Source organism: Myodes glareolus, chromosome 2 (genome assembly GCF_982192425.1).
Source record: "Myodes glareolus chromosome 2, mMyoGla1.1, whole genome shotgun sequence".
In the NCBI taxonomy this organism is placed as follows: Eukaryota; Metazoa; Chordata; class Mammalia; order Rodentia; family Cricetidae; genus Myodes; species Myodes glareolus.
Genome location: NC_142027.1, coordinates 4,516,806 through 4,527,285, shown reverse-complemented (window position 1 = coordinate 4,527,285; position 10,480 = coordinate 4,516,806). Strand labels below are relative to the sequence as shown.

Sequence of the window (10,480 nt, the reverse complement as noted above, 5' to 3'; positions counted from 1 at the left end):
CGGAGTGCTCCCTTCTCCCTTTTTTGACAAGGCTTTCCATGCTCTTACAGCTGTATCGGCTATCTGGCGGTAGGCGCCGTAAGGGTAGTTTGTCTGGGCAGCGGCATAGTGCCCTCGCCCAGTCAGGAGGTCAAATGTCCATTGCTGTTGTTCTGGAGTTAAGGCCTGAGCGTTAGCTCTGGCCTGTTCCTGGGCTACCTCGTGCCACAGCGCTTTCCATTCCAAATATTGACCCATGCTGATGAGCGATGCTTTTGCAACTGCTTCCCAGTCCGCTGGAGTCATGGCAGACAAGGCCAATCTGTCCAACTGGGCTAAGGTAAAATTAGCAGTCACTCCATACTTTCTGACTGACTCTGCTAACTCTTTGATTTGGTTGTACTCCACAGGTGCATGTACTCGCCCGTTTTCCCCTTCATAAACGGGGAAGGCCAAGTGTAGCTTTCTCTTGACCTTGTCAAGGATAAATGAAAAGGTCTTTGGCCCAAGGCGTTCCTCATAAGGAGGCGCCGAAGGGGCAATTGGGGGAGGGCGTAGCCTATAATGAGGCGGATGGGCCGTTTGGGATGACCTCATGGCCCTGCCGTTGGCTAATTCTACTTCCTCCTCTGTATCCAGTTCTCCTTCCTCTTCTCCTGAGCCAGAACTTTCGTACTCACTTTCATGGTCACTTTCAAGGTCACTTTCGATCAGCAAATTACTGTTCTTTCCTTTTTTCTTATTATTGATACCAGAAAGCTTTTGGCCTTGTGGGCCAATGTTCTCCCCCATTTTTACTTCCTTAGAATTCCTGGAGGGTCCTTTTTCCTTAATTTTTTTTCTCACGCGCGCGTCTAACCTCCCACTGCATTCAGTTTCTGATATTCTGTCCTGAATTTCCTCCGCCTTTGCAACAACCGCTTGGCAAGATTCATCTTTTAAGCAATTTCTGACGGAAAATAAGAGAATTGCTAAGATAAGCATCAAGGCCTGTATGAAACCTTCCCAATGCGGAGACAAGTCAAGCTCAAAACCGAAAAATCCAGGAACAGACATTACCTCTCTGATTATGCAGACCCGCAGTTCTGAATCCTTCCTGAATCCAAGGTGAATCCAAGAGATCCCCGTCGGTGCGGTGGTCAGGATTCCTCGGCGTCCCGGGTTTCGGCACCAGTTGTCCCACGCTACCGTCTCGCCAGCAAGAACCATGCGGAACACTAGGATCCTTCTGCAGGAATGGCTTTAATCCTCTTGGGAGCTAGAGCGTAAGCCAACATGGCCGGGGACCCAGATAAGATGGAACCCATCCCTTATAAAGGAAACAGACCCTGCTCTGGACGTGTCATTCCTGGATTGGTCAACTGCTCCCAGTCCCAGGTGAAACCTTGGGAGTAGTGGAAAAATACCAACACGTGTGAGCTTTCTAGCTCACCTGGCGGTGCAGCGCCATCTATGGTGGAGAGTGTGGTTGCGGCCTTCTACAAAAGCAAGCATTAAAAGGCCTTGCTACCAATACTTGAGTTCAGTCCCCAGGACCCGCATGGGGGAAGGCAAGAACTGACTCTTGAAAATTGTCCTCTGACTTTCTCCACACACATACCATGGTAAACAGTCACACACACACACACACACACACACACACACACAAATATTTTGAAAAATTGTAACAGCCTACTTTCAACACCATGTTCATATATATATAATCCCTTGGGATGGAACACATTTGATAGAGTGCTTGTCCAGCACACAGAGGCACTGGGTCCATCTCCAGTACCCCATAAAAACAGGGGTAGTAGGAAATGTCTGTAATCCCAGCAGGTGAGAGGAGGAGAGTCAAAGTTCAAAATCGTTTTAATACTGTCACAAAAATCAACCATCTAACTTACCAACAATCTGTAGACAAAGTCCAAGGGAAGGTTCCAAGTGCCATTTAAAAATCATTTCTTTGCCTCCAACACTTTTTTGTTTGTCTTTTTTCTTCATCCTCAAGACAGGGTTTCTCTGTGTCCTGGCTGTCCTAGAACTCCCTCTGTAGGCCAGGCTGGCCTAGAACTCACAGAGATCCACGTGTCCCTGACTTGCTGAGATTGAAGGCGTACTTGTCCATCACCTCTTGGCTGCCTCCAAGACTTAATCACTCTCAGTACAATTGCATAAAATAAACTTTAAAAAAATCATGCTGGCATGTGGCAGAAAGAGTCCATATACTCAAATTATGAGAAACTCTTATTTTTGAGTGTACGTGTGATGAATCTGTCCATATGCAAGTGTTTGTGGGAGTGTATTGTCTCTGTGTGTGGAGATAAAAAGCCAAAGAGTTGACTTTGGGTATATTCCCCTATTTTTTTTTGTTTGTTTTTTGTTTTTTCAAGACAATGTTTCTCTGTGTAAAATTCCTATCTGTCCTGGAACTCATTCTGTTCTTGAACTCACAGAGATTTACCTGCCTCTGGCTCCAGAGTGCTAATCTGTACCTTACTTTTATTCCAGACAGGATTTCTTACAGAACTTGATGCTGGCCTTTTCAGGTCCACTGGCTGGCCCCTGAGCCCCAATCTGCTTGTTTCCACATTTCCAGCTGGATTTCATGAAACCCTGTCCCCCAAACTTGTTCTCTCCATTTCCCTCTTTGGTTCCTCAGTCTTTAGAGGTCTCCCTGATTCTGAACTCCATCCTGGTACTGTCTGTTTCCTGGAGTATAGCCGAGCATCCTTCTTGTCTGTTTAAGCTTTCTTATTTCCTCCGATCTCAAAATCAAATTCATTAGTTTTTGTTGTTGTTGTTGTTTGTCTGTCTGTTTGTTTGTTTGTTTGTTTGTTTGTTTTTGGCTTGGGTGTTTTGTTTGTTTGTTTGGTTGGTTTTTCGAGACAGGGTTTCTCTGTGTAGCCCTGACTGTCCTGGAACTCACTCTGTAGAAAGGCTGACCTCAAACTCGATATCTACCTGCTTCTGCCTCTGAGTGCTGGGATTAAAGGGCGTGTGCCGCCTGTTTCTTTAACCTTTCCCAACTCTACACTTTGGAAAGCTGTCAGCGCATTGCGACTCGGACTCTCTTGATGCCCTCTGATTTCTCTCCCGGATCATCCAACAGGAAGCTCGTGTGGAGGTGGACAGGAAAGAGGAAAGGTTTCCTGCACCCTTTCCACTTAGGTGCTACTGATCACTGCTCCTCTCCTGAGGGTCGCAGTTCCCATGCTGTCAGTAGCCGTCTCCTCTGGCCCTTCGGGACTTTGGCTTCTCACCTGGGTCCGTTTTGAGAACCTGGGTGCAGCCTGCTCGCCATTGCTGAGCGAAGACTGCCCACACCCTCGTCAGGAGCCTCCTTACTTCTCTTCAGTTGTGCTCACGTAGACCTTGGTTCCTTGGAACTGTTACTCTGACAGTAGGGCTCCCTAAAGGATGCCTGCGAGGCCTGCGCCTATCCCCTGCAGCCTCCAGAACTCACTCTGTCCACTCCCAGGCACTCCCCCATGATCTGCAAGCTCTCAACTTGAAAGGAGTTGAGATCCCAAATAAAGCCCTCATACATAAAGATCCTTTCATAAGGCCCTCGCTGAGTCAGTTCGCTCTGGCTAAGCTCAGTAACCTTAGGATCGCCTCCCCACACACCGAATGACACTTGTGCAGTTAGTGTAAACCAGTCAAAACCTGGCAGAGGTGACTCCTGGATGCTAAGCCCTTCCTTCCCACCAGGCCACAATCTATCCATGTGCAGTTCTGCTTCTATCTCCAACAGACAGCTTCTTCCATCCGAAGCCTCCCCTGCTTCTCTAGCCTCTCCCTGGTTCTGCTCTTGTGTCCCTCTGTGTTGGAAGCAACAGAGGCACAAAGCTGCCTTGGGGCCTTTTACTTGCTGTTCCTTGTCTACTGGAATGCTCTTTCCCCAGGAAAGCTACCTGTAAAATGTCATATTTACAGTGAGATTTTCCCTAACACCCTTTCAGAGTCTGGAGAACTGGAGTTTCCTTTGGACCTGACAAAATACATGTCAGACAGTGAAAACATGAGACATGCTCTCAATCTTCACTCAGCTCCCCAAAGACAAGCCAGTGGTGGTGGCACAAGCCTTTAATCCCAGCAATTAGGGAGGAAGAGGCAGCTGATATCTGTGAGTTCGAGGCCAGCCTGGTCTACAGAGTGAGTTCCAGGACAGACAGAGATACACAGAGAAACCCTGTCTCAAAAAATAAAGAACCAAAACAGCAAAAATCTCCAAAGACTGTCCGTCAGAACCTGTTGGCCACTAATATACCTGTGACCCTTCTCCTGCCAGTCTGGGATCAGGAAGCTGACCCTGCCCTGCAGGGGGGTGACAGTGCTGTTTGGAATCCCTGGAGGGAGAGCATTTCAGTGTTGTAGGGGTGGTTCACTGGGTCTTTGTGATTCCCAGGGAATTGCAGAGCCTCTGTCAGTTTCTGAAGGACACAGGGTCTCATCCTGAAGAGTTGACCTAGCTGCTTCATGGCAGGTTTCCACTGAGCCCCACAGAAGAGAGAGCACACTGCTGGCCTCATTTCAGCCTCTTCTTCTAAGGAGGCACAGCACTTATCTAAAAGCAGAAGACCCACCGGGTGGCGGTAGCATATACCTTTAATCACAGCACTCTGGAGGCAGAGGCAGACGGATCTCTGTGAGTTCGAGGCTAACCTGGTCTATGCAGAGAGTTCCGGTGCTACATAGACCCCGTTTTAAAAAATGAAATAAAATAATAAGAATATTGGTCATGATATGAACTCAAAATGTTTTTTGACTCAAGGATGCTGAGTTGTGGGTCATAGAGATAGCCCAGTCAGCAAGGCCCTGGCCATGCGAGGCTTTGGACCTGTGAAACAGGTATGAGTAGGACAGCCCAGTGCTGTAAAGGGTCCCTGGAGCTTGCCTACCTCCGCCTACCTCTACTTAAGGAGCTACAGGCCAGTTTGGGGGGCGGGGTAAAGAAAGGTGAACAGCTGCCTGAGGAAGGCCACCAAAGTTCCCCTTTTGCCTCCCAAGGCACACAAAGAAACCAGAGGCTGGGTCTTGTTGTCTTCACTGACTGGCTCCCTAAGGCCTGGAAGACCTGAGGTGCAGGATGCATGTGATCAGTCCAAACCCTGTTTCCAGCTCCACACAGTCAGGCAGCCTCCGAACACTAAATCCAGAGCAACCCAGGCCTGGCAAGGCTAAGCCAAAGGCCCGGCATCTGGACAGCAGATGTGTGCACGCAAGACATGTAGAGCCTGACTCTGCCTGGGCTGGGACAGAATTTGTTTCTCACAGAATTTACGAGAGCAGAGACCAGCTCATTAATAAGCCAGTGTAATCGTGGTTTTGTTTTTTGCTTGCTTGTTTGTTTTTCAAGACAGGGTTTCTCAGTATAGCTTTGCAGTCTGTCCTGGAACTCACTCTGTAGACCAGGCTGCTGACTTCAAATTCACAGAGATCCACCTGCCTCTGTTTCCTGAGTACCATGATTAAAGGCGTGTGCCACACGTGTGCTGTGATTACAGCCAGGTCAGCGGCATCATGTTTAACACAGGTGATGCCAGGCTAAAGTTCACGAAAGCACGGGTAGCTAATTGTTGCAAGAGAGCATGTTCCCGGGGCCAGCAAGGTGGTTCTGCAGAAGAAAGGGCTGTAGAATCCTGATACCTGAGTTCAGTATCTGGGACACAGGATGGAAAGAGGAGCAGGTTCATGCGGTTGTCCCCTGACCTCGACACACACCTGTGGAATGTTCGCGCACACATACACACACACACACAATTTTTGCTTACTATTTATTTACCTATGGGGTGTGTGTCACAGCACTTGTGTGGAAGTCAGGGACAGCAGGCAGGAGTTGGTCCGTTCCACTAAGTGGCTCCGAGGAATCAAATTCAGGCCATCAGACTTGGAGGCAAGCATCTTCACCCATGGAACCATCTTGCCAGCCACAAAATAAAATTTAAAAAAAATTGAAGTATGCTCAGCATAATTTAGGGGATTAATTTTCATAAGAGATAAGAGATAAAATGTGCTAGAACAAGACTCAAAACGAGATTTGCCAGAACTCTTGTCTTGTGGTTACACATTGCTGGACAGAAAGTCTGCAGAGAGCAGGCTGTAGTAGGAGCTCGTTCTTTCTGATAAATAAACAGTTTGGGATTCCTGCCCCATGCTGGAAAAAATACAGCTTTACTTTGAACCAGAGCTTGGTGCCCCGTGACAGCTGCTATTTACTTAGTACTTTGGGAATTACTAAAAGGTTTTTAGCATTAAGAAAACTGACTTCCTACCAAAATGTAGATACTAAGCTACCGCTCCAAATTATCTACCATCTTACGGCCATAAAAGGTCTTCAGCTGCAAAGAGCATGTGAGAGCTGACTAAAGCAGGAGGCTCAGCCCTCTGCCCACTTGTCCTCAGGCTGACCCTCTCCAGAGCCCTCCAGAGCCGCCACCGTGAGCACTCCCAGAGGTGGGAGAGTGAGCTAGCAAGTGTCCTTGTTTTTCTCTTTTTCTTCCTTATTTCTTTGTGTCTCCTTCCTGCCTCTCTGTGCCTGCCTGTCTCCTCCCCCTTCTCCTCCTCATTCTCTCTCTTTTCTCTCTCCCTCCCTCCATCACCCGTCCGTCCAGTCTTGGGAGTCTGTAACTTGGTGTCCACGTCCTCCACATGTTCCTTCTTCGGCGTTTTAGTCATCTTCCAACAAGTACAAAACATTCCATCTTTTTCAGAACGCATCTGTGGCTAAAATTCCTTCCCCTGGGGTGGGATAAACAATATCTAACGCCTTTTCCAAGGTCCCAGTGACAAACGAAAGCGTGATTCTACTAAGGTTCACTCTGGGGACCCAACGAGTTCACTGGGCTTCCTTCCAGAAAGCAGATGAAGGGTTACCTACGTGACGAGGACTGGTAGGTACTTCTCCCCCAAAAGGCCACGCTGGAAACTCTTTACCCAGCAGTGATGATGGCTTCTCCAAAGACAAATAGATGAAGCTCTCTCCCCTAGTCTTCCCTGGATAGAGAAGCATTCAGCAGGTGGCTGAATCCTCAGGTGGGAATCCTGTGATCCTCCTCGCCCCTCCATGAAAGCATATAAACAATTATCAAGCCCAGCAGGCACGGCTGAACGCCCATGGTGGCAGTTGTTTGGCTTGGAGGACAGTCATAAACAGCAGCATCCCATGATGTAGGGGCTTTAATATGGCAGGTTTTACATGCCATGTCGCTTAAGAGACATCAGGGATTAAAAAAACCCTTATAGTCTCTAGATGTTTATGTAGTCACCGCCCAGGTTTTTCTTGTTTGTTCATGTTAATTAAATGTTATTTAGTTAAATAACGTTTATTATTGGAGACACATAGGAGCTTATGAGGCGGTCAGAGGACAATTTGGTGGAGTCATTTCTCAGCTTTTTTTTTTTTTTTTGGTTTCTGGTATTAAACTTTGGTGATCAGACATGGCAGAACACTCTTTCACCAACCGAGGCATCATAATGGCCCCTAATTTTGTTGTTGGTGGTGGTTCTGGTTGTTTTTTAAGACTGGATTTCTTTGTAACAAACAGCCTTGGCTCCTGGAACTCACTCTGTAGACCAGGCTGGCCTCAAACTCACAGAGATGTACTTGCCTTCCCCTCCTGAGTGCTGAGATTAAAGGCCTGCACCACCAACCCCAGCCCTAATTTCTTTTTCTTTTTTTAAATAAGTTGTGACTTATATTGGTAATTAGTTCAACCACAGTAAGTGGATTGCTAGGTATCAAACACTTGACCTTATGAGACAACACAGGCTGGTTAAGCCTCTACAGTCGTCATTTTTCTGTTGATGCTGGGATATAAGTCCCCAGGGCAGGCAGTTGCGAAGGGAGGGAGCATCATCGGTCACAGACACCTACAGGTCCTGAAAACAGTCTCTCCACTTCTGGCTTTGAGAATGACAATGTCTCCTCTGGCCCGGAAGCTACCCAAGCCTCAGGAAAATCCCGGAGAGGCGGCCATTTCAGAACAGTTTCCGGCCAGCTGGGATGCAGAAGTGACCCAGGACCAAACAACCACGAACTTGAACACACACCGTCACTGCCTGAATGCCCTGCCCGGGGCTGTGGAGTGCCAAGTGTCACTCTGGTCAGTCTGGTGTGAGGTGCGCATTGTCACCCTCTGTGGCTACCCCACATGTGCAAGAGAGTTTTAGGAACTAGCCTCAGCTCCTGGGGACAAGGCTGCCTGCTTGTGCCCCGACCAGCTGTGGCAGCTTTCTTCATTTCACCTCAAAAATGTAACTGATGATAGCTACTCACCAGTACCCATGAGAGGTCCATGAAATATGTCCCGCTGCTGTGTCTAGGGCTTACTAATGTTGGCCTTACATGCACGCACCACTTTGCCCTGCGGAGTTAATCATTTTCTCTCTTTATTAAATTAGAGACTCAAAGAATCTGCTTTTGGCTTAAACTCATAAAAATTACCTCTTTGAAATGTTGATAATGATTATATGTAAGCCAGGCTCCGTAGTATGTCTGTAGTAATGCTAACATTGGGAAATGTCAAGACCCCAGTCTCAAAAACAAAAAATGATTCATGTAAATTTAAAATGAGCAATAAAGTTAGTTAGAATCTTTTATCCAATTCTGTAGAAATAACCCTTACCAGATATGCATATTTTTTCATATAAATATTTTAATTATTTTATTACACACTTTATTTATATTCATATACACTACTGAGTGTGTATAATCATATGCAACTATTTACAGGTACAGCATCATAGATAAAAACGGATTATCATATCACACACAGAGGGTTACTTTAGTGCTAGAGAACCTTATACAAATGAATCTGTTCAAGAGCTTCCCTGTCGATGTCTGTTTGTTGGTGCACATCAAGGTTCAGTGGTATCTCTTCCACCCAGGAGGACAGTTGCATATTAGTCTTAAGACCCAAGAGAGAATCTTGGAGACTTGGTACTGTCACTAACAGCGAGCCTTGTTTTCTGACATTATGGACGATGTAGTCCCAGGCACTGGCCTGCTTAGCCTCAGTAAGAAAATACTCGAAGACGTTATTCATTACAATGACGTCAGCACTCTGCAGAAGTGGACCTTGGGTACAAATGTCCGCATGAAGCACCTTTATTCTGTCGCTGAACTGGTATTTTTTGATGATTGTTTCCTGCAACTGGCAAAATTCTCTGTTCAGCTCTACTCCGCAGATCTGCGCTGCTGAGCTGTAAAGGTAGCCTCCGTAAAGGACTGGACCAAGTCTGGAGCCAATGTCAACCAAGACCTTTCCCGACAGGTCGGGCAGTACGTGATGACAGAGGGACTTCAGCTCCGCGAGTGAGAAGGAATGAGAGATGAAGCCCAAAGGTGCTGTTTGGTGCGAGCCACACACGGTGCAGTAGTTTCTGCTCATCTTTCCTTCCTCACATAATGAATCAATAAAGTCTTCATCATAAAGGAATGCATCAACGTGAACGGTGGGTTCTGGCTGCTGTCGTATTTTTTGGAGGGCTAGCTGTTCCGAACAAAGCACTGCCTCTGGGGGCAAACAGCTCCGAAGGTCATCGGCTATGTTTTTCAACACAATGTCATTGTTATCTTGAGTGAATTCGTCAAAATCCCTGGTAGTTCTCATCCAGTGGAGCAGTGCGGGACGTCTGCTGGAGCCGCGTTCCGGAGCAGCTCAAGCACAGCTCTACGAGCGCAGCGAAAGTCCATGCTGCAGCCTGCAAGCACACCAGGAACATTCTCACTGAGCACGCGCAGCCAGACCCCACCCTCCCAGATATGCATATTTTTATCCAATTCTAAAAAACTTTCCACCATAGACCCAGATATGCATTTTTTAAAACTTTTTTTAGCATTTTATTTTTATTTTTTGTGGAAGAATGTTTTACCTACATTTAAAAGTGTACACTATGAGCCGGGCGGTGGTGGCACATGCTTCTAATCCCAGCACTCAGGAAGCAGAGGCAGGTGGACTCCGTGAGTTCGAGGCCAGCCTGGTCCACAGCTTGAGTTCCAAGACACCCACGGCTATACAGAGAAACCCCGACTAGGAAGAAAGAAAGAAAGAAAAGAAAGAAAGAAAGAGGGAGGAAGGGAGGACGGGAGGGAGAGAGAGAGAAAGAAAAAGAAAGAAAAAACACTATGTATGTGCTGAGAACCAAACCTGAGTCCACGGCAAGAGCAACAGGCGCTCTTAACTACTGAGCCAGCTATCCAGTTTCTTTTTAGTTTTTTTGAGAAAGAGTCTCTCTCTCTCTCTCTCTCTCTCTCTCTCTCTCTCTCTCTCTCTCTCTCTCTCGTTTTTCAAGACAAGATTTCTCTGTGTAGCCCTGGCTGTCCTGGAACTAGCTCTGTAGACCAGGCTGGCCATGAACTCACAGAGATCTGCCTGCCTCTGCCTCCCGGGTGCTTGGATTAATGGCTTGTGTCACCACCGCCTGACCAGGGTGGCTTCTTAACGAAAAAAAAAGAAGAGGAAAAAGAAGAATAATTAAATAAGAGGCCATTACTGCTTCTAAGGGCTGAGGTTTT

General features: G+C 47.1%; 1 pseudogene; it reads right to left on the bottom strand.

Moving 5' to 3' along the window:
* Positions 1-8,648: 8,648 nt before the first annotated feature.
* On the bottom strand, positions 8,649-9,658 carry LOC125392945 (uncharacterized; annotated as a pseudogene).
* Positions 9,659-10,480: the final 822 nt, after the last annotated feature.